Source organism: Peromyscus leucopus, chromosome 12 (assembly GCF_004664715.2).
Source record: "Peromyscus leucopus breed LL Stock chromosome 12, UCI_PerLeu_2.1, whole genome shotgun sequence".
NCBI lineage: Eukaryota > Metazoa > Chordata > Mammalia > Rodentia > Cricetidae > Peromyscus > Peromyscus leucopus.
In genome coordinates this window covers 10,537,532-10,560,538 of record NC_051073.1, presented here as the reverse complement: position 1 = coordinate 10,560,538, position 23,007 = coordinate 10,537,532, and the positions used below count along the sequence as shown (strand labels likewise).

Here is a 23,007-nt window from a genome sequence, read left to right as displayed (position 1 = left end):
AAATAACTAAATTTGTGGGGTACAGTACAATATTTTAATATATCTATATTTGTATACATCCATTTGTAAAATATGTACCAATCTGATTAGTGTAAGGAGAATGTCTCCCACTTCTACTCTCATTTATTTTGGGTGAAAACATTCTACAACTTTCTTTTGTAGGAAATTTAAATATATAATACATTACTAACTATATAGTTACCTCACTATGCTTTGAACACTAGAATTTGTTCTTCATGGTCAATTGTATTTTATAGCCGCCAACCATGCTTTACTTACATTTGCCAATATTAGCTGATTTTGATGATCCTATTGCTCTGTCTAAAGTGTCATTTTATTCAGCACTTTCAATAGCCATTTCTACCTCTCTGATTCCATTTTTCAAGTACACTACTTAACTGTATTACAGGATACATTAGTGATTTTTATTTATTTCCCTACTTTATTTGGAGTGTACCAGGTCAGATCAGGATATTATTGTTTGTGTTCTAATAAACCTCACACAACCCCAACTAACTGCTATATATCCACTATGACAAATTGTGAGGTCACTCAGAAAGCAAGGGTGACCTATTAAATGATGATCTAGAAGTAGAAAGCTTCCAATGCTGGCTCCTGTTTTGCATTCATGAAGAATAACAACCATCCCAGAAGCTGTCAACAGAAAACAAGATGGCAATTTGATCCATTCCTTTGCTGATGGCTGCTCCTTAAATACACAATATTATATTGCCTCCCTTTATTGCCGCATCCATAATTCTACTTTATTGCATCATAAGCAATTTACTCGAGGCTCATATTTACTGCACCTTTAATTTCAAGGTTACACATTTAATTTCTAAGATTCCCTTTCACATCCAGCTTCTCTCTCCCTGACTTACTTTTGGGCACAAAAACTGTCTTAATGATCTTATGTAGATGAATTTGGGTAGGAATTCGGTGTTCCATTACTTAATGGAAGAAAAATGGATAAGGAGAGTTTTAAATCTTTCAGAAAATCTTGAGTAAAGAACAGAGTTATAGGTCAAAGACAAGTGGAGCCTCAGTGGTCTGGCTGTAACCCAAACTTCTACAAGTAGCCTCATATATCAGTGTCTTTTGAAAAGGAAGAATACATTTCATACCATACCTGAGATAACAACCGCATTTAAATTCTTTCTTTGATGCTTCAAATAGATCTGCATAAGTTTGGTATAAATGCCCTTCAAGAAGGAGGGACACATGTCTATGAGGAATAACTGTCATGCTTTAGAAGGTGGCTAGTAAGGAGAAGGGTTGACTTTTGAATTGTTCTGCAGATGCTATGGGCAATTGTTCTTGATAAATGTGCTACACATTAAAAGCAAATATAATCATTCAGAGTAAAAAGCATTCTTATAGTCTTTCAATATTCAATTCATTTATGAAGCATTATTGGCTATGTGTTAATGTGTAGGGCAATGCTAGTACTAGAAGAGGACACAAGATGAAGGGTATTTGGTTCTTTCCCTCAGAAAGATGCCAGTCCCAAGTGATGGGCTGCAGGAAAGGAAGCCATGTGCAGCAGTCTGTTTAATCAACAGAGCCTCAGCACATGCTTTGTCTCCTTCTACTAGTAATCCTTTCATACTCTGTCAGCCGAGAGTAAACTCTTTCTCTGTAAAAACACTGCAAAAGGTATTGATTATTTGGAGGAATTTGTTTAGCATAGCCATTATCAAAAATAATCTAGAGGCTTCTCAGACCAAATTCAAATCTATCATAGGATCCAGATATCCTACTAATGGTAAATGAAATCAACACATTGAAAAATCATGGACACTCTTGCATTTATTTCAGCATCATTTACAATAGGATATGGGATACAAAGACTGATCATGATTGAATGAATGAAGAAAACTGATATATAATATGAAGACAACTAATCAATAATATGCAGATATCATGTACATATACATATACACATATTGTATATATATGTATATATATATATATACATATATACATATATAATGGAATCTGGGTTAGAAAGATGGCTCAGTGGGTAAAAGGTACCTGCCACCAAACTTGGTGATCTGAGTTTGACCCCCAGGACCTACATGATTGAGGGACAGAACCAACACAACCAATTTGGCCTGTAATCTCCACATGCATATCAAGACACATATGCCAAACTTCCCCAGATAAATATATTTTTAAAAGATCATTGAAAAGGTATGAAATCCTGTAATTTGTGACAATGTGTCCTGGCCTGGAGAGTATCTTGTTAACTGTTGTAAGTGAAGTCCACAAATATTAATGCTGCATGATCTCCTTTAACAGTGGAATATTAAAATGTTGATCTTAGAGAATGATAATAGAATGGTGGTTCCCAAAGACTTGGGAGAGTAGGTGGTCTGGGGATGAAGAGGGGTTGGTGATGGACACAGTATTATAGCTAGGTAGAAGGAATGCTTCTGGTGTTCTATAGCACATCTAGCTGGATATAATGATTAACAAATGTCAGAGTGGTTGGAAAAAGGATTTAGCTTATACTTGTAAAGACAGATTGCTGTGGGATGTCTTTTTGTATGCTGTGAATATGTGTTACTCTGATTGGCTGATAAATAAAGCTGCATTGGCCTATGGAAAGGTAGCTTAGAGGCAGGCAGGAAATTCAAGTAGATAGACATGAAGAAGAAAGGAGAGGCAGAGAAGAGACATCAGCTACTGCTAGGAGAAGCAAGATATGAAAGTACCAGTAAGACACTGGCACGTGGCACCTTATAGATGAATAGAAATGGGTGAAATTATAGGAGCTAGCTAGTGAGAAGCCTGAGCCATTAGGCCATACAGTTTGTAAGCTTCTGTGTATTTACTTGACCAAGCGGCTGCAGGATGGGCAGGACACAGGAAAACTTCTGACTACATTTTGCTGTCCAACAAGTTGGATCAACTTTCCACCTAAAACTTAAGAGAAGTTAAAAAGAAATTCTGAAGTTGAACTAAGAACAGCTTTCTACTTTATGTCTCATGCAGGCTGAGATATAGAGATGCTAAGGTACAAAGACTGCAGCATTTGGGCTTGAGCACAGCATGGCAGATTCCCACCACAGTACACAGAGGTGTCTCCAAGCCACTGTAGCTGTGTGGTAGATTTAGCTTTTGCTAGTACAGACAAGAACAGCAAAAAGAGGTTTCTGGGCTACATGCTGCTTTGATAGAGGCACAGACCCACTGCCTCCCAGAGCTGGCAGACAGCATGGCTCCCAGAGCTGGAAGTGAATTATCTCCACCATGTTGGAAAGCTGAGGTGGTGGAGTCAGAAGCCAAGTCTGCTGCTTTTTGTCCTAGCCACACAGTTTAACGGTTTAAAAAGCTCTCCTAGTCAGAGAAAGATTATAGATTCGCAATAAGAAAGATTCAGATGGAATAAAACTCTAAATGGTTTACAGCATGTGTAAAAATGTATGTAGGCTTGAAAGAGAGAGAGAGGAAAAAGAATATATGCAGTTATATAAAGAAATAAGTTTAAAAAATAAAGTCTTTAAAGAGACAGTAAAAGTAATACAAAAATTAAGACACATAAAGATGGAAATCACACAGAGTCTCAATTATGTTGTCTTTGGGATTTTTAACTGCAGAAAAACATTTGATTGTAAAGTTTGCCAAGTTAAGCCAATATATATATTTAAAGGTATCTTGACTTCAAAATTTGTGTCTAAGGATATGTTGCTGTGGAAAAGAGGTTATGCTTTTGTTTCTACAGAAGATGAGAACCTGTGGATTGCTTCCAGGCTAATATGGTTTGATCAGCCTAGACCCCCTGAAAGGTCTCCAATGACAGCCATGGCCCAGATGATCCAACATCCAGAACAGCTTCAAAGCAACTGGCTGAGACAATTCGGCCTCTGAGACTACTCTTCTCAGGACTTGACCATAATCCTAAAATTTTCTGTGTGTCCCCATAAGATTACCAATGCCCACAATCAGCAGGAAGTAGCCTAGAAAACTATGCCCACATTTCCAAAAACTGGAATATGGATATTTGTCTTTGTTTAGAGATTGGTTACAAATTTTTATTGGTCATAGTCAATATATTTCTAAAGAAAAAAGGAGGATAGGATATAGCTATGATAGGATGAAAGGGTAGATTATTGAATCGACTTTTAAAGAGCAACTTGTGTAAAATGTTTTAAATTGCAATAGATTCTAGTTTATTACCAATTTAAAGTTAATTTTGCTATACTGTATGTATATTTCTACTCTTGTTTAAGGTTTTATGTTTGTACAGCTCATTTGAAATTGTAATGTATAATAAAGAAGTACAGATTAATAATTATTCATCCATGATAATCAAACTTATAGTCATGTTAGTTAAGTTTTTTAGGTATACATAGATCTAATTCAGTTAGGTAGGTACTCTTCAAACACTTCAAAGGCCTACAGAATGTGACATTTAAAACGTTTTAAAAACTTAGACTTTTCTAGACAATGAGACATGTCTGCTCCTGGCAGCCCCAATTACTTCAAGGAGGATGATGGGCATTGAAGAAACTCATTATGGAATTTTCTTTCCTTATGACAAAAGTTAGTCATTTGGGCAAGAAACTGTTCTTACCTGGACTGTTTGAGAAAATGTTTTATCAACTGGACATGCAGGATCCATGGAAAAGTGACCACTGAACTTTGTAAGGTAAGATGGTTATTAAGGTTCCTGCTTTGCAGAAGAAACTGCCAGACATTCTCCAGGACACAGAAAAAAGTGACTAAAAACTCTAGGCCTTTAGGCTTAAAATGGATGGTCCAACACTGCAGAGGAACTTTGGATGACTGTCCAGGCAGCCAGATATCTCTGTCATTTCCAGAATTTTGGAAGTTGCTTACAATGCATTTCCTATTTACTTAGGTAATATTATATCCTTCTGGGGTCTTTGATGTAGTTGAAGACTAAATAGTTATAATTGTAGTTTTCCTTAGTCATGATAAAAGATAAATTAGATATGAAGTTTTAGACTCACAAATATAGGATAGATGATAGGATATTTTCTTTAATTTTGCCAAATACAACTAGACTACATATTGTAACTGTAATTCTTGCCTGATAACTGTTCTATTATTTGCAATTTTACTATGTTAAAGTTAAAACCCTCCTTTTTGATTAGACACAAAAGGGGAAGTCCTGTGGGATGTCTTTCTGTATGCTGGGAATACATGTTGCTCTAATTGGTTGATAAATAAAGCTGCATTGGCCTATGGCAAGGCAGCTTAGAGGCAGGCAGGAAATTCAAGCAGATAGACAGGAAGAAGAAAGGAGAGACAGAGAAGAGATGCCAGCCACTACCAGGAGAAGCAAGATATGAAAGTACTGGTGAGTCATGGCCACATGGCAACTTACAGATGAATGGAAATGGGTTAAATTATAGGAGCTAGCAAGTGAGAAGCCTGAGCCATTAGGTCATACAGTTTGTAAGTAATAAAAGCCTCTGTGTGCTTACTTGTCCGAGTGGCTGCAGGACGGGTGGGACTGCAATGAATAATTACTTAAACATCACCATTATCTCATATACACATAAATCAGAATCATACTTCATAAAGATATACAAGTATTAAATGTTAATCAAAAACTTTCTTAAGACCAGAGCCCACATGTTCCTTGAGGGTAGGGTCAGTGTTAATGGGAACTTGCTGGGACTCTATTCCATGGCATGGACATAGTCCAGCATCCCCAGCAAATGCCTGTGCAGTTGATTGAATGTTCCGTCTTGTGCCTAAGCACTGAGCCACATGAAGCACTCTGTCCTGCCAACACAGAGGCCTGGGAGAGTAGAGTAGTGGTTGGATATGTAGTGAGACCTACTGACTTTTCCCATTACTGACTTTGTGGCAATGATTGCTTTTTCTCTCCAGCCATTACCTCCCATGGTCCCCAAGCACTTTTAAAGCTCCATTCTTTCTGGGAGATCACTCCTCATCAGACTGCCAGCACCTTCATTTCATGCAGGGATGGCTGGTGTCCTAGTCAACAGCGGGTTCCAGGCAGCAACCAGGAATATTGCCAATGAAGTAATGCCAAAAACCTTTACCCTTATAAAAGTCTGGGATTGCTTTAATATCTCTTGAGAGCAGTTACATTTCTAGCTTTTTAACATCTCATTTAAATGGCATGTATTCACATGAAAGGTCTCTTGATTCCATCTTTTTCTGCTTAATAATTAAATGGATAGAATATGCCAAGTTCACAGCCCAGAGTTCCAAGGAAGCTATATTATATGTTTTATCCCAATTTTCTAGTTTATGTCTTTCTGTTTCTGTCGTTTTTTGTTTTTTTTTTGTTTTTTTTAGCTGGAAATTTCTGCTTATTGAGAAGCAAGGGTTGTGGTTAAGGGAAATCTGGAGTCTGAAGCCAGAACAAATGGAGGTTCACAGCTCCCATTGGGCAGCATTTATCAATGCATAGACATGGGACACACAAAAGGCCTTTCATGGCCAAACATATCTGGGAAGCGTTGCCTAGTGTCAGCCCTCTTGGAAATTCACATTATGCAGTAATATGCATGATGCCCACAAGCCATGTAATAAAGAAAACAATTCGACACTGTGTAACCCAATGTGTTTCTAAAAGTCTCTTGATCGCAGGATACTTTTCTCTGGAACTGTGACCAGTTATTTTGATTGTCACATTTAAAAGCAATTTGATTCAGAGATCTGCTTACAGTTGAACCAAAAATAATGTGCACTTTAAAATAGTATTTTTGTGTCATTTTTATAAAAAGCTAGATAAGTCTTAATCAGAACTATAAACCCTCTAATTACAATGCTACCTCTAAAGGCATATTAGAATGTGCCATCAAATTTCACTTTCTTTTTGCTTTTATAAAAAATAAAGCACGAAGATGGTCTCTGTTTCTATGTAAAAAGCAAACAGATAAAAATACCTGTCTTTTGGTCAATCTTGTCTGGAAGATATATTGCAGGCAGGGTATATCTCTGATGCTTAATGTCAATATTTTAAAATGTGAAGTACTCAGCTATCTGCTCTCTTATTTTTCTCCTTTAAAGTCTTCTATTTTATTTTTAAAAATTCATTATATATTGCTAAGTGCTCCAATAGCTAGTAAACATCTCATAACATTTTTTATTCACTGATACTAAAATTGTGCAAAATGTCCCCTTGAGGCAATAATATTTCATAATATCTAAGAAAGTGTCAGACCCTTAGATGTAAACCTTTGCCTGTTTTAGAACTTTCTCATTTTAATATTTTTGATTGAGTCTCTGTATTTATTATTGCTCATCAAGGTACTTGCAGTGGTTCTCAACCTTCCTAATGCTCTAACCCTTTAATACAGTTCCTCCTGTTGTGGTGACCCCCAACCATAAAATTATTTTCACGGCTATTTCATAACTGTATTTGCTCCTGTTATGGATCATAATGTTAATATCTGTGTTTTCCTATGGTCTTAGGTGACCTCTGTGAAAGGGTTGTTCCACCCTCCCCAAAGGGGTCATGATCCACAGGTTGAGAATCACTGCTCTACAGTCTCGCACATTTCAGTATGTACTTAAGTTCCACTCTGAAATTCAAACTGATTAAACGGAATCAGTTGGGGATGATACTTAGCAATAAAATACTTGCCTGACATGTACAAGGCCCTAGGTTCAGTCCCCTGTACTACAAAAGGAAAACAAAGTCAATGTTGTAAGTACTGAAATGAGAGTTTACAATGACATGCACAACAAGTAAGCTCCATGGAAGTCACTTCTAAGAGAAAAAGCTCCAGTAGGAGGTTTCCAGGTGGAGTAAGAGAAGCCGAACACGCCTGCTCAGGAATGCTAAGAACTAATCTACAGTACATCACAGCTAGACATCATGTCGTTGAGGGTTCTGTGTTGAATACAACCAGTGGAAGTTTTGGGAAATATTCATGTTTTCTTTAAAACTGCAAGTCTCCTTACCTGCTTATTTCCATGTCCTTCAAACACACTTCTCTCTCAACTCCTAAAGTGGACATGACAGCCTGGAGAGAGTACAGGCATTCTTACTACCTGAAATACTTTCATATTTAAAACATATTTGCACATATAAGTGAAGGATTAGAGGAGAAGAAAATCAAACACAGATACTAATACATAGCATGAAACAACCACTATTAAACATTTGGACAATTTCCTGTCTTTATTTTTTTCTGAGTTTCTTTTATTCTTTTTCAATATAAAAAAACTAGTTTCATTTTTAGGTCTTAACAAGGGGAAATTTTTACAAGGAAAACAGTAACATTTGCCACAACATCAAAGTAACATTAATGAGTAAATTTAAAGAGATGATAAACACATGGAAAGCTACAAAACATTCCTGAACACATTTAAAACAAAATACAAATGGGTATATATATATATATATATATATATATACCATGTTCATGGATTATGGAACTTACTATTATTCTAATGTTTATTCTTATCAAGGGGATTTACAAATATAATTTGATCTCTATCAAAATCTCAGTTACATTTTATGCAGAGATACAAAGAACAATTCTAAAATTATTGTGGAATTGCTAATGACCCTGAGTAGTGGACACAACATAAAGAACAAAGCTTGCCGGGCGGTGGTGGCGCATGCCTTTAATCCCAGCACTCGGGAGGCAGAGGCAGGCGGATCTCTGTGAGTTTGAGGCCAGCCTGGGCTACCAAGTGAGTTCCACGAAAGGCGCAAAGCTACACAAGAGAAACCCTGTTTTGAAAAACAAAACAAAAAAAAAAAAAGAACAAAGCTAGATAGAGACATCATGCCTCCTGATTTCAAACCTCATAAGGGAACTAGTCATCCCAATAGTGAGCTGCTCAGATAAAGCTCATGTTGAGCAAAAGCGCTGACTCAGCTGCGAAAACTGACAGCGACATAGGAAAGGATAAAGTTGTTACTTAATTCTCTACCAGACTACTAGAGTTCTGCAGAGATGGCTCCATGGGTAAGAGCACTGGCTGCTCTTCCAGAGGACTGGAGTTTGATTCCCAGCACCTACACGGCAGCTTACAGCCAACTGTAACTCCAGTTACAGGGGACCTGATGACTTCTTCTGGCCTCCACAATTACCAGGTATGCGTATAGTGCACAGAAATATACATGGACAAAACACCCAATGCATAATAACAACAAATATGCTACCAGGCATAAAAATAAACTCAAGGCTTATGAAACTATAAAATAACTAGAAGAAAACACTGGATGAGAGCTTCAGGATTTTAATCTGGGCAATGATTTCCTGCCGGTGACACCAACATTATAACTAACAGAAACAAAACTAAATCAAACTGAAATTTTTCACAGCCAAAGAAATCATCAGCAGACTGCAAAGGCAACCTAGGAAATGGAAAAGAAATATTTTCGAAGCATATACCTAGTAAATCTTGGAGTTCTCTATGCTTATTTTGAGAAGCAGATAAATTATATATAGTCATATAATGATGGACATATTGATTTCATACTGGCCTTTAATCACTTGTTCTATGTACATAACTTATTAAAATGTATATTGGATTTTTAAAAAATATGCAAATCGCCTTTACACATACACTGACCCACAAACCTACAAAACCAGATAACAGAAGGATGTCAACTTTGGGCCCTCTTCCCCTTTGTATCACCTTGAAGTTAGATTATGGCTCATTCTAGTTTCTTGCTCATATTTCACTGAGGTGGCCTGGGCTGTGCTGAATTTACAATGATTCCCCAAATACCAGTGAATTGTCATAGGTTTTTAGCATTTCATAAACTGTTAACACTATCCGATTACCTTCTGTCCTTTTCCCATCACGTAACACTCTAGGCATCTCTCCTTAAATTAACCCAGTTAATTGGTGTATGCATTACACTGTTTGTATAAATCATTGTTTATTTGATCCACTCTTCAGTCTTTCACTATTATAAAACTGATTACAATTGACATTCAGTACACTCCCTGATTTCACTGGCAGAAAGAAAAGGCTCTTGAAATACAATCATCAGGTTATAGAGTGTAAACAGTTCTACAAGGCTGGCAAGTGCCTTCTTGCACCCACCATGGAGAAACGCCCAATTGACTTCCATCATTGTCCAGGATCTTGATGATTGTAGGCCAATTTGTGCCAGGAAGGACTTCCTATTCCTTTAAATAATGTGGACTTAATTTTTAAAAAACCTTTATTACATATTTTCATATCTGTGGGTTTAAGTTGTTTACTCCTGTCCTTTGCCTTATTTGATGTTTTGGGATGATGTTGGTTTTGTTATTGAAATGCTTATGGGCGTTGGTCCTTGCCTTCTATCTCATTTCAGTCAAGATATAACAACATCAGGTCTTTGACATTTTTTTTATTAACAATATTTTCTCTGTATATTTTAAATTCTTATTAATACAGAGTAGGTTTTTAGGCAGTTCAAGTGTTTACATTTTAATAACATTATACACTGATTTTCTTTCCATGAAATATGTCTTGTTTGTGGTGGTTGTTAAGATTTCTGGTTCTTTCCTTTCCACATGTATGGGTGGATGTACCTAACTTGGAGCTGGATGGGGCTGGGTTGTCAGGTCTGCCCAATGACATGCAGAAGTCACCTTGTCAGGCACTGGGCAGAATACTTCAATGCCAATGAGTGAGTCTCTAGAGATCGCCTTTATTTATATCTATCCAGTGCATGGGTAACAGTCACCCCCTCAGCCTGGAAGTTCCAAGAGGCTAAATGTGCAACAGAGCCTGCATGCAGCTATTTAAGCAAGAGTACAACTTTGGTCATTTGAAGGCAGGTTGGTAAGGGCATTTGCCAAGCACCAGAATGGAGCCTGATGTTGGAATGCGACAATCTAAAAAGCTATTCTCTGTTTCATTTACAAAATTGACTATATTACAATGTGTTTGTGTAGTGGGTAGCCACTCCAGCTTTGATCTGGAAGTTCCAACCCACATTAAGACTCTGGCAACTGTCACACCTATGAGGAGGGGCCAGGGGAGGCGCCTGGAGACCCAAGATCTGGATGGGCGAGTGAGTGCTCGGTGCAGGGACCCTGAATGGTGGAGGTGGACCGAGCAGAGCTCCGGAGAACACCGCTGGATTGCGATACACCTTCCCCAGATTCTGTGACCTACCTATCCCTTAATTTGTGAGTCACGCCATTAAATAAATATCCTTTTAACTACGTGGAGTGGCCTTAATAATTTCACCAATATCTGGCGCCCAACATGGGGCAAATTCCAAAGGCCTGGGTGACTCCCACCCTCTCCTCCCTGGCTGGCGGGTACCTAAACCTGCCTGCAAAGTTCCATATAACCAAGGAACGCCTACACGGTTCCATTCCTGAAAAAGGGAGCAGCTAGTCCAGTCTCAGTTCCCCAGACCAGTGAAAGAGGTGCCTCCCCTGGTTCCCTGACTTGGAATCGAACCAGGGCCGTGGTGGTGAGAGCGCCGAATCCTAACCACTAGGCCACCAGGGAGCACCCAACATGGGGCGCTCTCTGTGTCTCTGATTTTGTATGTGTATTCATGTCTGTGTGAGTTTAAGCATGCTTGTACAACAGTGTAGGTGTGGATTTCAGGAGACAGGCTCACATGTAGGCCCTCACATTTACCTTGCTGTGTCAGAGTCTCTTGGTCACAGCTTCCTAAGCCAGGCTCTCATCTGGAGATCGTCCTGTCTACATCCCATGTTTCTGTAGAAGCATGAGAATTATAGACAACCCTATTGTTTCTGCCTTTTTATAATGTGGGTTCTCAGAATCTGGACACAGATTGTCAGGCAAGCATCTTACCCACTGAACCATCTCCTGGGCTTCTTGGAAGTTTTTAAAGGCTATTTTATAATTTTGTTACTTAATCAATTTGAAATTTCTTTTAGTGTATGGCACGAGGAAAGCTAATGCAAGCATTTATGCTATATAAAATTATACGAATTTATGCTACAGGAATTACATGTACACACATGCATATATGCAGTCTCTACTGGGGGGTGACAGAACCTTTTTCATGTATTGAATTATTGTATAATTTCTGTTTTATTGCCATTGTATAATTTCTATTTTATTGCCATTCTGCTTAAGTGTATGTAGCTCTGCACTGTGCTAATATTGGTTTACAAATTTACTGGGTAAATGCTTTTTCTAAATGGATCCAATTGCTCCTTTTTATGCAATTATTTCCTTGAAAATATTTGCCTGTTCATGAATTGGAAATTATGGAAAATACAAATAAATTTATAAAAATTTAAAGTATTGAAAAGAATTTCATTTATCTAAGATTTTGAGATATTTGTGTGAAGATATTTATACTTAGCTCTGGATAAGTGAGACAGTTGATTAGCTTGAACTGTTTGGGAGGCATCCAGGCAGTGGGACTGGGACTTGTCTCAGTGCATGGGTTGGCTGTTTGGAACCTGGGGCTTATGCAGAGACACTTTGCTTAGCCTGGGAGGAGGGGACTAGACCTGCCTGGACTGAATCTGCCAGGTTGAACTCAATCCCTAGGGGAGTCTTTGCCCTGGAGGAGATGGGAATGGGGGGTAGGCTGGGGGAAGGCGGGGGAGGCGGGAGTGGGGAGGACAAGGGAATCCATGGCTGATATGTAAAATTAAAATAAATTATAAAATAAAAAATTATAAAAAAAGAAAGTAAAGAATAGATTTAAAAGTAAATCACAATACTTTTTATAGAATTATGTTTTCCTAACAGGCAAGTTTGACTTATATTTTATTTTTCATTATTATTGATATGTGTGTATTTGTAAAAAATATCTCTTCCTTTATGAATTCTTAGTAATACTTCAAGTTTCTGGATTAATTTTTTCGTAACATAACCATTTTCCCACATCCATCATTTCTGCTTTGCTTATTATATTGGCTAGTATTTTCAGAGTAAAATAATGAGAAGAAGTTTCCTTATTTTGTTTTTAATTTAAATTGAAATGCTTCTACTGTTAAACCATTGCCTATTATTCGGAAGTTAGATTGAAATAGATGTTATATTATTAATTTAACATAGTACAAGAAGTGAAAATTAAAATAAATATGATTTGTATTCATACCTCAAACAATATGCATTAACTTTCATTAAATGTTTCTGAGTTCCATTTCCCTTCTAATGAGGTATTTTATACGATTGCATTTCTTTACATTACTCCAGCTATGCAATTCTGGGATAAATTACATTTGATCATGGAGGGCTTTTCATTCAGTATATTGCTGAGTTAGATTAAGTGATGTTTTGTGTGATATTTGCATTTTTATTAATAAATGATCGTGGCATATAAGCTTTTGTATGTATTAGCCTTGTCGATTTTGTTATTAGAGTTGTCTAATTTTAATGAGATTTAAAGGATCAATTTCAAATGATTCTATGTCTTGGAAAAATAGTAAAAAAAAAAATTCCTTAAGCTTAAAAGAACTAATCAGCAAAATGATATAGCTTTGGATGTTTCTGTAATTGTTCTTTGATAAATTTTTTAACATTTACTGGTATTCTTAAGATTGCAATGACTTATTTTAGGCTGGCTTAGTAAGAAATATTTAATATATTTAAGATTTTGATATTTTTATGAAATTATTTATATATTACACAATTATTATAGATAAAATTGATTTAAAGATTCACTGGTGTGTGTGTGTGTGTGTGTGTGTGTGTGTGTGTGTGTGTGTGTGTTTCCGTTTGGGCTTATGTGCACGTGTGTAGGATGGATGCTAGTGGAAGCTGGAAGAAGGCATCAGAACCACTGGAGCTGGAGTTACAGAAGGTGTGTGCTTTCATGTGGGTGCTGGGAATTGGAGTTGGGTCCTATGTAAGGCCAGCAAGCACTCAACTGCTGAGCCATCTCTCTAGTTCTGAGATACAGTTTTTTTATGTTGTCAGTGCTATTCTTTTTGAGATGTTAGTAGAAACTATTAATAAAATGGTTTTGGAGATTTCTCTTTATAACCAATCTGAGCTTTCTGTCATTTTCCATGTTTAAATTTACAAATATAGCTGTATGTTAAAATTTTATTTAAGTACTGCGTTGGAATATTTATTTTTATAATTTTGGCTATATTTCAAGTATTTGATGTGGATTTTACATTTTCATTATTTTATAAGTATTTTTAAATGCATACATTATTTCCTCATTGACTCAAAAGTTAATAAAACTTTTAAATTGCAAGAGTGTGGAAGGCTTTCAAATGTTCCCTTTTTTGGTTAAAAGTCTTTAATAAGTAAACATACCTATTTAGGATTTTGCCAATCATATTGTTAATGATATCAAGATTTGGGTTATGCTTTTACAGTGTTGTTTGCTGTCTTCACATACCAGAATCAGAATCATATTGCATATGAAGTATCGTATTTTTGTGGTTTTCCCTCTTATTTCTTAGACAGGGTCTTACTATGTAACATAATCTGGCTTCAAGTTTCTGATCCTCCTGCCTTCAGCTCCTTAGTGCTAGAACAACAGATGTGTGTTGCTGTGCCTTGCTTGTTGTTAATGATATTTTCCAAGCTAATGAATATTTATAAAATATTGATCTTTGTGATGATATCCCATCCACAAAATCAAATTATGTTTAGATAATTGCAATTATGCAAAAATTTCCTGTTCTTAGCTAGAAAATGATGCTTCAATAAATATATCCTTGTGGAAAATCCTAGATTAGTATTTTATTTTGTTTCTTTGATTCTTTTATATTAAGCCCAGGGTTAAAGGTCATGCTCATTTTAAAGATCATGGTGTATATTTTCAGTTTTTAAAGAAAGATTGCATTTGCTTTCATCCTCACCACGAACATATCAAAATGTACATCTTCCCAAACTTCTAAGTATTGTAAATAAAAAGGAATCAATCCCCTAGGCAAAAACTTGTTAATGATGACTATTTAAGCACACAACTTATTGATTATTAGTGAGTCTGAAATTTTCCACAAAGTACTATTGTATTCCTGTATCTTCCTCCTTCCTTCCCTCCCTCCCTTCTTTCTTTTTCTTTTGGTTAATTCTTGATCCTTGTCTTGCCCATTTGAATAGCATATAAATATTTATATCATGTATTTATGCATGAAACAAAGAAACCCTCTTCTTGTGTCCTTTCTATTTTCATCAAGAAAGTTTTACAGTTTCGTGTAATTCATTCTGTCTTCTCACAGAGAAGTGATCTCCTTCTTATTTTTGGAAGCTGGCCATGCATACTTTCACAGCATCGCTGATATCGGGGTGTGTGTGTGTGTGTGTGTGTGTGTGTGTGTGTGTGTGTGCCATGCTGTGATGATAGTTCAGTGTGTCAACATGTGCTAAATATTCCTTTGATGGACTTTTGCACCAGGGCCAGGAAGAGGCTCTCCTATCTGTACCTTTACCTTACATCGGAAGCTTAGCAGCTGTCCAGTTTTTCAACACATTGACTACTTAAATGGATAAAGGAACCATGCTGAGGATAGAGAACACACATGACCCAGAGGGGTGGCCAGAGCCTTGTAGAGCAGTTTTTATGTCTAAATGGGCTCAAATCTTCACTTAAGGAAGTTTTGGTCCCAACTACCAGATAGATATAGCCACAGCCTTGTCTCTATACCTTGATCTCCATGTAACACATTTTCTGTTTAAGCTTAAACTAGTTGGATTTTAAATTTACTTAAATGTGACCATTTTTAAATTTTGTTTTTTACAAATTTCCCATTGCTGAAATATTACAAATTATTTTCCATTTTGACACCAGAAAGCAATACCTTATGTATTTTTTCTTGTTGATTGTCAGGTGATTGATATTATAATTCATTTATGACTTACCTTGGTGTATAGAACAAGGTAAGCATCTTTAAATAATAAGCAACTAACAGAAAATGCACTAATAATTTTGCGTAATGAAACCAATTCAAACAGAAATTTTGAGTAGTTAGTTTTAATTGGGGTGTTATTCCACACTTTCTAAACTTTCAGAGCTAGGTTAATGAAGAGATGTTGAATTTTTAAGAAGTGCAGAAATGGAACGTTCTAGAAGAACACTAAAAAACCTTGAAAACTGGAACGTACTGGTTAAGTTAGGAGGGATATTCCTGGAACCACAGCTAAAATTTCCCTCTGCCTTAGTTTCAAGCTTTGACTCCCGCTGTACAGCCTCAGCATAGCACCCATCAGTATCTATCAGACTGGTTTATGCTAGTCACCCTTCCTCACCATGAGCTTGGCTGTCCTTGTTCACTGTTTTCATTCTGATTAGGGGTCTTCTGCCAGAGCAAAGGACAGTATGTGTAACCTTGTTATCCTCTAAGCGCTCACATGTTCAAGAACACTAAAATGTGCTGACCGCTTTCTCTTTCTTAAGTGTTCTGTGATGTTGGCTGTTCTATGAATTCATAACTCAAGGCATTTCAGTGTGTGTGTGTGTGTGTGTGTGTGTGTGTGTGTGTGTGTGTGTGTGTGTAGACAGATACCCTAGCTCTTACTAAGTGACATAAGTGATCTCAGTTTTATAGCCCAGGAAGATAAGCTAGCCCCTGTTGATTGTGATCTGATGGGTCATCAGTGACCCCTGGGGCTATCATCATCTCCAACTAATGGAAGGTGCAAGGAGCTTATGCAGCGGTAAATGTACTAGCATGGGTAGAAGAGACCCTAGGACTCAGAAGCCAGGGCTGGGGCTAGGAGGAGGCACGTTAAGCATCATTAACTTGGATATATAGCTTAAGGGTGTGACAAAAGTATCATTAATCAAGATAAGTAGTTTCCTCATGCATGTGTGTGTGTGTGTGTGTGTGTGTACATGTGTGTATGAGGATATGTGTGTGCGTGTGTGTGGGTGTTCTGTATGTTCCATGTGAGTGTGTGTGTGTGTGTGTGCATATTTCCCTGTGTGTTTGTGGAGGCCAGAGAAGAATATCAGCTGCCTCTTACCTTTCCTTATTCCTTTGAGAGAAGATCTTTCACTGAACACAGAGATGCAGTGGCAGCAACAAACCCCATCAATCCTGCCTCTGCTCCTGTAGCACTGGGGTTACATGTATGCATATGATCCTACCCAGTTTTTTACATGTGTGCTGGAGAGTTGAACTCAGATCTGAATGATTACATAGCAAACACTCTTACCTGCTGAGCCATCTCTCAGCCCCATGATAAATAATACCCTCACATTATATTTCTAAGACCAAGTTAATGCAAAAGTTCATGATGGACAAGACATTCAACTTCTGAATGAAGTCAGGATCCATGTTACATACACTTCCTTGAGTCATCTGACCCTGCCTCTGACTGTGTAGATGTAGGAAGCTCTGGACCATAGTGACTCTATTGAGCAAGCTTTTCCTGTAGATTTCCCTTACAGGTGGAGGGCCTTAGAAGTTAATTCTATGAGCCTCTGTCTTCCCTTAATCCTGGAGTGGCTCAGGCACTAAGCAATGGTAAAGCAAAAAGCCAAGTTCTCCACATGCATACCATCATCTTACACACCTTCCAGTTAACTATACTGTAAGGTAGACACAATCACAGCTGATTTTTAGAAGAGCAAACTGAGGCCAGAGGTGTTAGGTTCTCAATGTCACACAACAGATAAAGAATAAAATTGGGGTTGAAATTCAGTCTCCATGTTTAAAAAAATCCATATCTGTACTTAGTATTCATCCTTTGGCACTCTTCAAAGTGCCAAATGATGTGAAATAAAAACAAACAACAATAACAAATCCTGTAAACCTGTGTCCTTATTTGTCTAAACCTGGGCAAAAATTAAGGCAATAGTAGGCAGTGAAAGCATGGTTTCCTGAGAACATCTATCATGATGCTACCAAATGGCAAAAAACAGAACCATCGCTTCATCTACTGCAAGCAAGGGAAGGGAGGATGGAGTTGGGTCTCACCTTTATCTCCAGGTTTCAACAGTGATTCTTAGAGATAGCATGGGTCTTGTAATTTGCAAAACGTTTTACTTAAACAACACCTTTATTATGCACAGGATGCAGCCTGGGAGACAGCAGGTGTTCTGTAGCACTTGACAATGGCTGGGCATGATTGCATGTATTTATTGCTGTCCCCTGGATGATGGATGTAATGCTGGCCAATTGCCAGTGCGCTCTGAGAGAAACAGCCGACACATACTTGATCAGAACAGCATCTGTTGCAGGCAGAATAGAGCCTCTCAGCCATGCTCTGGTCACTGAATGATACCCTTTCAGTTTCCTCATGGAGATGTCATGAAGCCTGTTCCTCTGCAAATTACAATGTGCTAGAATTGCAGTGAGTGTTTTTTTTCTTTTCTTTTTGGATTGCTTTTGCACTATCCAGTCTAGACTGTGGAAATAGAGAGAAAAACAGAGTGCATGTGCTTGGTCCAGTAGCTAGAGTAGGAGGATAACATAAACACTCATTCTAGATATGATGCTTTTCCCCATAACAGTGTATTTCCCATAATCTTTTTATCCTCATCATTTCATTCAATACCTCAGAGATTGTCTCCATTGTCCTTTGCAAATCTATAGGACATGATCCCCAACTTCTAACTTTTCCATTGATAAAGTCAGTTTTCAGCCAAGCATTGGTACCTTTACCTTCTTCAAGTTTTTACAGTTCTGTGTCAGAAGCATAACTTGGTAAAATTAGAAGTGGGTTCTTTCAGAACTTAAACACAGAGGGTTCAAATGTTCATCTGGGCCTCACAGGAATATATAGGAGATTTGTCCCGGAGATGTTTGTTCTGCCATTGTCCCTGTCCTAAAGCTAAGCTTTGCTAGCTCTCAAGTCCATGTTTGCTGTAACCACAACGTCTGTCCTGTGTAAAAAGTTCTATTATACCCATTAAGCAGTGAGATTCATTGTTCCCCCCGGGAAGTCTATTTGAATTAAGCTGTCCAATTGGGAGCTACTTCACCTGAAGACCAATTGGCTTAATAATTCTCATTTTGAGACATTTAAGCAATTTGCACCTTTCTCTGTTATTAAGAGAAAATATTATTTATCTTGATTCACTTGCATAATACATTAGACAGATCACAGCCTATTTTGAAAATACAGGTTAGGAGCTCATTTCAAAAGCCTGCCTTTTTCCCCCTTCCTTTTCATTTTAAAAATACTTTTAAGTAGGAAAGAAACACAAACTGTCCTGGATATTATTAAAACTTCCACAGCCTGATTTCTACTTAGACTGCTTTTGATCATATTTCTACATTTTAAACAAAGATAATCACTTAATGAGCAAAGCCTCTGCTATATCTCTATCTTAGTGCCCAAGCTTCCTCTATCATTGTGGCTATGTCTTTAGAGGCCAATAATCGTTTGCACGTTTTTGGACAATCTATATGTTTCTTGGTCTCAGTCTATATCACACATTATTGCTTTAATTTCTACATACAATATCACCTAATTTACTTTGAGCACTTTGGGTCCTGTGGGCATACTTTCTTTTCCCATCCTTCCATTCTTGTTTTTGTTTTTATTCTTTTCATATCTGGGGGCGGGGTTCTCTTATTTTCCCATTTCTGAATATGAGCAGCAATTATAACATATTTGCCTATCTCTGATTCTGAAAACCCTTCCTATCCTTTGTGCTTATGCTGGTGTCTTAGCTTGGGTTTCTATTGCTGTGATAAAACACCATGACCAAAAGCAGCTTGTAGAGGAGGCTTACATATCCTGAGTCACAGTCTGTTGAAGGAAGTCTAAGCAGGAGCTCCAATAGGCACCTGGAAGCAGGAATTGATGTGGAAGCCATGAAAGAATGATGCTTATGGCTTGTTCCACCCAGAACCACCAGCCCAGTGGCGACACCAACCATAAATTAAGAAAACGCATCACAGGCGTATCTCGTGAAAGTACTTTCTCAGCTGAGGTCCTCTTTTCCACAATAACACTAGCTTGTTTCAAGTTGACCTGAAACTAGCCATCACAGCTGATTTCTATGCCCACTGGGTACAGCTCTTCCCAAACAGGCACTGGGTTTGGCTGCCTCATTTGATGTTGATATTGCAGTACATGGCTAGAAAAATATACAAATGTTATATACAGCTGAGCCTACTGGGACTGAACTGAAACTCTCTGGCAACTCTTGGAAAAGTGGACATGTAGGAGAACTTTAAAATTAGCACCTACATGTGGAATGCTACTTCAGCAGAGAACCCTGTCTGCTCCCATCTGGAAAGATCCTATTTGTCTTGGGAACATCTTCTGCATGAGAAATTCCTAAGTGCTTTCTAAGCACACACAAACAAGTATCCCAGAAGTATTGATAGAACTCATAGTATAGAATGCTCCTACTCCATTTCTGCCATCCTTATTAAACAACATGCCTTTACTATAAATATGTGTACATAACCAAGTCAGCTGGGAGTCATCATCTCCAAACACCTAATTTTGACAACTCCTCCAGAAGGAAAGGCATGTCATGAATATGACCCTCAATCTCATCACCAGGGAAGGTGATGTTCACATTATAGGAGAGAATGGATGTTGACAGTGCATCCAGAGTCTATAATAGGTTGTCCCCTGCCCTTCTGGGGGAACCCTTTCACCTCTCTCTGAAATCCTTCATTCTCTTGTGCTCTCCCATACAAGTGGGTCCTGGATCTCGTTGGTTGGTGCATGTTCTCCCTTCTTTGCAGTGAAAACACAGAACATAATATATTGTACGTCCCCTTTCCTGCTAGTCTGCTTACTGTAGTTTTGATTCTTAGACTCTGTTATAGAACTCTCAGAGCATAAACAGCCTTCCCTCCATTACAACACCTCATGGGTATTTGCCAGAGAGGCCACTTCATGAAAAAGGTAGAAAAAGACTTAGAGAGGCTTGCCGTTTGGTGTTCAATGCCTATGGCAGATTTATTTATACACACTGTGGTCCTTCACTGGACAAGAGAACTCCTTCCATAAAATGAGTCTTAGAAAACTGGGTTGATAACAAGTGACAAAAAGTTGAATGACTATTAGAAAGAAATTCATTGACAATAGAAAGACAAGAAACAAGAGTAACAGGAAATGCATAAGGAAAAAAATAAGTAATAAAATAAAGCAAAGCAAGCCTATCAGTAAAGAAACAAAATACTCCCTCCAAAGAATGTGTATCGGGTTTACCAACCTGTAATGCAGAGGGCTGGAATGAGAAAGAAATTCTACTCATTCCTATCTAGAAAATCCATGAAATATCTACATCTTGGTATTTATTCCATCTGCCTTAGTCCAGCCCTTTCCACAGCTCAGTGCCTTACAATGCATATGTGCTCCTGAAATAGACCCTTCATTAAGTATGCTTCATCTTCATGGGTCAAAGACATTCGGAAGAAGACTTTCTCTATAACAGATCTTTTAAAGGTACCATCATCCGCCCTTCCTTCCTTCCTTCCTTCCTTCTTTTTTGCATAAAATGTAAGAATAAATTTGAGTTTCTTAGAAAGCCTATTAATAATTCAGTTTTATTAGATTTAAGTGCTCAACCCTAGTAAGTATGAGCATACCTACAAAACAGAGCATGTTCATGGATGAGCTGTATCCCCTGTGGTCCTCATTGACATTGAATGATCTAAATATAAGATGCCAGTCAAAGAAAAGATGAATACTAGCAACCTGTGGCTATTTTCTTTTAAATAACAACCTAGTTGTAATGGATTATAGAAAAATAATAAAAGCAAACAAGATCGATCTCTAAATGTCCTTTTTTTAAACACTGTAAACTCATTGTATAAAGAGTTAAAGACTGAACACAAGTAGCGTTATATATACTGGATGAAAATTACATGAAAGAGAGATAGGCAACTGGAATAGTATTAATGGCCTCTACCTCCCACCAGTCATTTTTTTTCATATTTTTTCAATGAGGAAAGAAGAAAAAAAAAAGAGTCAAATTAAACAAATTGAATCAAGGCTATGACTATGGGTATTTAGAAATACATAACAGTGTAATGCTAATAACAGCTAATGGTAGGAGATAGGATGAGTAATTTTTAATGCATCCTTCATATCTGTGTCAATTTTGAAGTTTCTTTACATAACATCTATTACTTGATGATATATATTTCAAGTAGTTACATAGCCAAATGCACAATTTAGATGTTTTGCTTTTGTATGAACACATTAACCCCATACATTCATTTAACTGATTTTGAAATTTGAGAATGCAAAGGTATTCTCTAATAAGTGAATTGAAGAATTAATTGATGATTTTTCTTTCTCATCATTGTGAAGGAGTTAATATAAAAATGCAACTCCTACATCAAGGGGTCAAATGACAACTTATTCTAGAGCCAAAATATAAGTGATTATGTCTCAGAAACATAAACTCAGGTTTCCTCAAATTCTGTGTTCCAATGTGGTTAACAGTTTCATAGTAACAGAAAAAAGACAACCACAATTTAAGACAGTTTTCTCATACATTGGTAGAAATGTCAGGGAGGTGGATAACAGCAAAGTGGAGAAATCTCCACCATAGGCATCAGATGCTATTTGCATTTAGCTTTGGGTTGGTGGAAGCTAATGGTCTGTTAAGTCAATGCATCTGAAAATATTTCATACGATAATCACAAGAGCATTAGGTGACACACAAAAGAAGGTTTGTAACTAAGGGGCCAAGAAATTTGTTAAGCCACACACTGACAACATTCCAACTTCTCCATAGTCTTTGAATTTCTGATCAGTCTGTATAGAATGGTCAAGCAGGTGTGTCCTTTTTCTTGTCTTTTTTTTTAAATTAAAAAAAAATTAATGTGTTTTTAGTCGAAAGAGAATTACAATTTGCCCCCTCCGGTGCCGGTCTAACCTTTTTTGAACCTCTCCCATATACCCCCACTCTCAAGTTGACATAGCCTCCTTTTCTTTGATTATTATTGTTTGATGTGTATGCACATTTTATGTATGCACGAGTGTGTGTGTGTGTGTGTGTGTGTGTGTGTGTGTGTGTGTGTGTGTAAAACCTGCTGAGTTCAAGGTGGTTTGTTTGTGTGGATTTGATTTTAAGCCTTTCCACTCTGAATTGAAGAATCAATAAGGGAGTCATTCTTGGGAGTGGAAAATTCTCCTTCTCCCAGCAGTCCTTAGTTGTGTGTAGTTCTGTGTCAAGGGCTGGAACCCTTTGAGATTCCCCGCTTC

At 37.5% G+C, this 23,007-nt stretch overlaps 1 protein-coding gene across 7 annotated transcripts in view; it reads right to left on the bottom strand.

Moving 5' to 3' along the window:
* Positions 1 to 23,007, bottom strand: part of Grik1 (glutamate ionotropic receptor kainate type subunit 1) — a 379,146-nt gene that overhangs the window by 162,345 nt on the left and 193,794 nt on the right. Inside the window, exon 1 of one of the 7 annotated variants that reach the window (XM_028875957.2) lies at positions 17,799 to 20,860. The exons of the other annotated variants lie outside the window; for them this stretch is intronic. The gene's annotated coding sequence lies outside the window, so the exon portion shown is untranslated. Of the gene's footprint in view, positions 1 to 17,798; positions 20,861 to 23,007 lie in introns of those variants that run through there. 7 annotated transcript variants of the gene reach the window in all.